The sequence below is a fragment of the Hemiscyllium ocellatum genome, assembly GCF_020745735.1.
Source record: "Hemiscyllium ocellatum isolate sHemOce1 chromosome 27 unlocalized genomic scaffold, sHemOce1.pat.X.cur. SUPER_27_unloc_1, whole genome shotgun sequence".
NCBI lineage: Eukaryota > Metazoa > Chordata > Chondrichthyes > Orectolobiformes > Hemiscylliidae > Hemiscyllium > Hemiscyllium ocellatum.
In genome coordinates, this window is record NW_026867476.1 from 5,997,939 (window position 1) to 6,004,412 (window position 6,474).

The 6,474-nt window shown below is 45.1% G+C and overlaps 1 non-coding gene across 1 annotated transcript; it reads right to left on the reverse strand.

The window, feature by feature from the left end:
- Positions 1 to 229: 229 nt before the first annotated feature.
- On the reverse strand, positions 230 to 303 carry trnan-guu (transfer RNA asparagine (anticodon GUU)). Its single transcript has one exon. It is a non-coding gene; the product is annotated as a tRNA-Asn (tRNA).
- Between the last annotated feature and the right edge of the window lie 6,171 nt (positions 304 to 6,474).

Below are 6,474 nucleotides of genomic sequence, written 5' to 3' on the forward strand. Positions count from 1 at the left end.
GGTCAAGCAACATCTATGGAAAGAGAATCAGACACAGCATTTCAGAATTCCGTTTTCTCTGACAGATGCAGTCAAACCTGCCGAGTTTCTCTTTTGTGGCTCGGGTTCTCAGCATCCGCAGTCCTTTACGTTAGGCAATAACACAATTCAGCAGCCCGTTCGGATATCATTTCCCTGACCCCATTAAACCGCACACAGCCGCGAAGCCAAGGTAGAGCACCGAACTAAACGTCCCTGGGTGGGTTCGAACCACCAACCGTTCGGCTAACAGCCGAACGCGCTGACCAATTGCGCCACAGAGACAAGCGCGGTCGCAAGCGGCGCCATCGCTTAGAGGAGGCTATTAGTAAATTCATAATTCAGCCTGCCCCGCCTAGAATTACAATTGTCGTCTATCACTTTTACTTTTCCTGAATAATGCCTGGGACATTCATTGTGGAGACACCGGGGACAGTCTGATCCCACCCTCTGCAGACATATCCATGTCACGAGGAACTAGCTTTCTTCCTCCGGGACCGTCGCCCTTCGAGCCTTTCAGTGTTTTGCCTGTTCCCGAGTTCCCTCATTGGCTCGGAGGCGAGAAGGGGTTTGAATTCCTGATGTGCACGAACGACAATTCTTTCAATGTCTCAGATCAGTTCATGTCCCGAGAACATCAGAGTCAATCTCCCGGCCTCTTCAACAAGGGGACGGTGTCTGGACTGTCTCTGCTCAGTCGGACGGTTCATCTTTCATTCTCATCTAAATCCGCTTCCCAAAGACTTTCTAAAGGTTCACAAAGCTGGAGACTGGGATTTCTGTGTTGTTTCATGAACATTTTTCCATTTCCTAACTGACAATATTTTGCCAAAATCTCTTCCCAAGTGTACGCCATGCTTAATTTGCAGGGATGAAGAACTTCCATTGTGGGGAGACATTCCCAAGGTTGGGAATGTTCGCTTTGGAGCAAAGAAGGTTAACTGGAGATTTCCTGGGGCTGTTGGTAATGATGGGAGAAGAAGCGGTGGGAATGGGCAGATTAATGATCAGAAGAACCAATTGCCACTGACCAGAGTCAGTTACCAGAGGACAGGAATTGAAGTTCTTGAATGAAAAGCAGCACTTGTGCCTAATACACACAGAGAATACTGCAGAAAGCCAACAGGTCGTGCATCATCTGTGGAAAGGTAAACAGAGCTGACGTTTTGAGTCTGGTACGCTGTTTGTTCTGAACACGAGTTTCCTGCATGGCAATCAATTCCCAGACATGAGAAAACGGGACTTTATTGAGACGGGTTTTGTGAAGTTTGAGCGATAATGCAAACAACAGGAAGTCATTTAAAATCGCCAGCGAAGAAAGCATAGCCAGCAGGTTACCACCCTGGGCGGGGGAGCCCCAAAGGATCTCCACGCCAGCACCTTAAGTATTCGGCCACAACTACACGCCCAAAGTTATGATCTAAAATTTTTCATGGAATTGCTCTAACAGGAAATGTGAGTACTGGACTTGTCCTGTCCTCGCCATAGCCCCAACATATCCTGTTCCCCTGGATTTGATCAGGACAGAGGAGGTTGATGGGAGATCGATTTGAACTACACACATTGATGAGGGACAGAGCAGGTGGGAAGGATCCATTTTCGTGCGTAGGGAGATGAATAATCAGGGCCGAAAATAAGGAGTCACTTCAAGAAAATTGGTGTTCATTCAGCAAAGCTAATGTAGAACTGTTCACAGAAAATGGTGATGAAAGTCTCTCGAGGTATTTTGATGAGAAGTATTCATGATGCGATTACAATCGAAAGGATGAAGGAAGATTGGTAAATGTATTTGGTGACAGTTCTGTTCATGCCCTGTGAGCGAAACCTGGATCTGAAGGAATAAAAGGGACATTAACAATATCGATCTGAAATTGGATACGTGACAAGAAACAGAGCCGTTATTAACAGTTGGCTTTTGAACTGGAGAAGGTTTCTCGTGAAATTACCTTAAGGCTTGAGGTATGCAAGGTCAAGATAATTTCGGTAAAACACGGAAACGCCATCCTCATTAGCAGACAGTGAAAGGATTACAAGACCCAAATTAAGCATTTTCGACAAGTGGTACAGGGGACTGGGAAGAAAAGTATTATAAACTGTGAACAACAAAGTTCTGGAGCACAACACTTACATTCAAAGACCGAAAACATCCAGGTCCTGATTAATCAGATTGATTTGTGGTGCTTTTCTGCAAAACATCCACTTGCAATATCCGACAAAAGAGTGACAAAACCCATCCCTGTCAGCCCAGGATAGAAAATCCGAAGGGATGAAGGTTTGCTTATTTTCTGAAGATTCACAAAGCTAAGACTGGGTTTTGGTGATTGTTTCCTTTCCACTCCCAGGAGCCACAGTGGTTGAGGCGTTGAGTTGGGGAAAGTAAAATGTGCCCGTGAGCAGCGTGTGAGGCTATTTCAGCTTCCGCTGTGACTTGACTCCGATGTTCTGAGGGACATTTATTGACGCGAGACAGTGAAAAGATTCTCATTCCCGCAGATGGGGAATTCAAACCGTATGCCGGCTTCAGTACAATGAGAAAGATTAATTGGGGTGTGTGAAGAAGCTGTGAGCTGCATTTCAAACAGGTAGGTGGAGACAGATGCGTCATTCATTGCGCCCCTGGCCCTGTGCGTATCTAACGCCACCATGCTGCAGAGTTCTGACGTTAACACGGACATACGCAGCAATGGGAACAGTCACAAGGTCAACAACCAAAGATAATCACCGTTACTGCTTCCCTTCCACAGTCCCAACTTTGTGAAGCAGTATCTTTCACTGGCAAAGAAAACACCCTTGTCCTCAGGTGCCTGCTTCATTTCGATCACGATTTCCAGCCCCTCATTGTTCTAGTCTCATTTGCAGACACTTGGCTCAAAGCCTCAAAAGAAGCTCTGCGGGTATCTGCCTGTTCCACCCGAACAGGCAGTGGGTTACAGATTCCCACCAGTCCCAATGTGAGTGAAATATTTTTCCCCCTCCACTGATTTGAATCTTAAAGAAGAAGCCGGGGAGCAAGCTCCCTTTCTTGTCGACGACATTTCACATTTTGTAGTCGGCAGGGGTCACACCTGCCTGAGGAAACCGCAATGGGTTTCAAGTCCATCGCATAAACCACTCAGCCCACGAATGCAGAACCACACTGACAGCTTCACTTCCCAGGTCTGTCTGGCTGCGGAGCTGAGAAAGAGTGAATCATCGCAGAGTTTGTTTGAATCCATTCACTTCAGTGATTCGAAAGGGTTAAGTATCTGCACACTGCGAGTCTAGGTGTTTCATCGCAAAAGATGAAATGAACTTTCAGTTAAAAACAAATCTAGAAATTTCAGGAGGAACGGAGAAGGTCAGGCAACATCTATGGAAAGAGAATCAGACACAGCATTTCAGAATTCCGTTTTCTCCGACAGGTGCTGTCAAACCTGCCGATTTTCTCTTTTTTGTCTCGGGTCCTCAGCACCCGCAGTCTCTTACGTTAGACAATAATACAATTCAGAAACCCCATTGTGGAGAAGGTTTCCGCTTGGATAACATTTTCCTGACCCCATTAAAGTGCACACAGTCGCGAAGCCAAGGAAGAGGAAAAAACGAAACGCCCTTGGGTGGATTCGAATCACCAACCTTTCGGTTTCCAGCCGAACGCGCGGACCAGTTGCGCCACAGAGACAGGCGCAGTCATGGGCTGCGCCATCGCTTAGGGGAGGCTATTAGTGAATTCATAATTCAGCCTGCCCCGCCTAGAGTTACAATTGTCGTCTATCACTTTTACTTTTCCTGAATAATGCCTGGGACATTCATTGTGAAGACACCGGGGACAGTCTGATCCCACCCTCTGCAGACATATCCATGTCACGAGGAACTAGCTTTCTTCCTCCGGGACCGTCGCCCTTCGAGCCTTTCAGTGTTTTGCCTGTTCCCGAGTTCCCTCATTGGCTCGGAGGCGAGAAGGGGTTTGAATTCCTGATGTGCACGAACGACAATTCTTTCAATGTCTCAGATCAGTTCATGTCCCGAGAACATCAGAGTCAATCTCCCGGCCTCTTCAACAAGGAGACGGTGTCTGGACTGTCTCTGCTGAGTCGGACGGTTCATCTTTCATTCTCATCTAAATCCGCTTCCCAAAGAGTTTCCAAAGGTTCACAAAGCTGGAGACTGGGATTTCTGTTTTGCTTCATGAACATTTTTCCATTTCCTAACTGACGATATTTTGCCAAAATCTCTTCCCAAGTGTACGCCATGCTTCATTTCCAGGGATGAGGAATTTCCATTGTGGGGAGACATTCCCAAGGTTGGGAATGTTCGCTTTGGAGCAAAGAAGTTTAACTGGAGATTTCCTGGGGCTGTTGGTAATGATGGGAGAAGCGGTGGGAATGGGCAGATTAATGATCAGAAGAACCAATTGCCACTGACCAGAGTCAGTTACCAGAGGACAGGAATTGAAGTTCTTGAATGAAAAGCAGCACTTGTGCCTAATACACACAGAGAATACTGCAGAAAGCCAACAGGTCGTGCATCATCTGTGGAAAGGTAAACAGAGCTGACGTTTTGAGTCTGGTACGCTGTTTGTTCCGAACACGAGTTTCCTGCATGGCAATCAATTCCCAGACATGAGAAAACGGGACTTTATTGAGACGGGTTTTGTGAAGTTTGAGCGATAATGCAAACAACAGGAAGTCATTTAAAATCGCCAGCGAAGAAAGCATAGTCAGCAGGTTACCACCCTGGGCGGGGGAGCCCCAAGGGATCTCCACGCCAGCACTTTAAATGTTCGGCCACAACTACACTCCCAAAGTTGTGGTCAAAAATTTCTTATGGAATTGCTCTAACAGGAAAGGTGAGTACTGAACTTGTCCTGTTAGCGCCATAGCCCCAACGTATCCTATTCCCCTGGATTTGATCAGGACAGAGGAGGCTGATGGGAGATTGAATTGAATTACACACATTGATGAGGGACAGAGCGGGTGGGAAGGATCCATTTCCGTGCGTAGAATGATGAATAATCAGGGCCGAAAATAAGGAGCCACTTCAAGAAATTTGGGGATCATTCAGCAAAGCTAATGTAGAACTGTTCACAGAAAATGGTGATGAAAGTCTCTCGAGTTATTTTGATGAGAAATGTTGAAAATGCTAATACAATCGATAGAATGAACGTAGATTGGTAAATGTATTTGGTGACAGTTCTGTTCATGCCCTGTGAGCGAAACGTGGATCTGAAGTAATAAAAGGGACATTAACAACATCGATCTGAAATTGGGTACGGTACAAGAAAAGGAGCCATCACTAACAGTTGGCTTTTGAACTGGAGAATGTTTCTCGTGAAATTAGCTTGAGGTTTCAGGTATGCAAGGTCAAGATAATTTCGGTAAAACACTAATTAGCAGACAGTGAAAGGATGACAAGACGCAAATTAAACATTTTCGACAAGTGGTACAGGGGACTGGGAAGATAAGTATTATAAACTGTGAACAACAAAGTTCTGGAGCACAACACTTACATTCAAAGACCGAAAACATCCAGGTCCTGATTAATCAGATTGAATTGCGGTGCTTTTCTGCAAAACATCCACTTGCAATATCCGACAAAAGAGCGACAAAACCCATCCCTGTCAGCCCAGGATAGAAAATCCGAAGGGATGAAGGTTTGCTTATTTTCTGAAGATTCACAAAACTAAGACTGGGTTTTGGTGATTGTTTCCTTTCCACTCCCAGGAGCCGCAGTGGTTGAGGCGTTGAGTTGGGGAAAGTAAAATGTGCCCGTGAGCAGCGTGTGAGGCTACTTCAGCTTCCCCTTCATCTGACAGCGCTGTGACTTGACTCCGATGTTCTCAGAGATATTTATTGACGGGAGACAGTGGATACAATTTGCATTGTGGAAAAATATTGCTACTTCCCTCATGTTCAGAATTAAAAGTGTAATTACTCATGGGATGGAGCAGAATCTAACGGATTGGCACGTTGATTTAAATGTAGACATATGTTGCTTCATATGGTGTATATTTGATATTATTCACTGTTATAAAAGCTTTGTGGCTATTGTTTTTCACATTCTAATCTAGCACTGAAGTTATATTCTATATTTCTTGTCATCTTTTTTAATCGAATAGGACAGCAGAAAGTCATTCAGCAACTTTACTGGTTTGTTTTTCTCATGTAGCCTTGACATTTCATTTTCATTGTCCTTGATTCCTCCCACCATATCTCCTGCATATAAACCGACATTTTCCCAATCACCATCAGTTCTGTGGAAGGGTCACATGCAACTCCTGTTTTTTGTTTCTGATATACAGCATCCGCAATTCTTTCAGATTTTCATTGAGAGAGAGTTGGAAATTGTTCGAGAGATAGAAAGAGAGGGGGAGAAACAGAACAGACATGAACTGTTGATCTCCGTTGTTACTCATAACGGAAAATCATTGCAGTGCGATCACTTTCCTTAAGTATGAATAGAAGCGACGCAGTGCCCCAT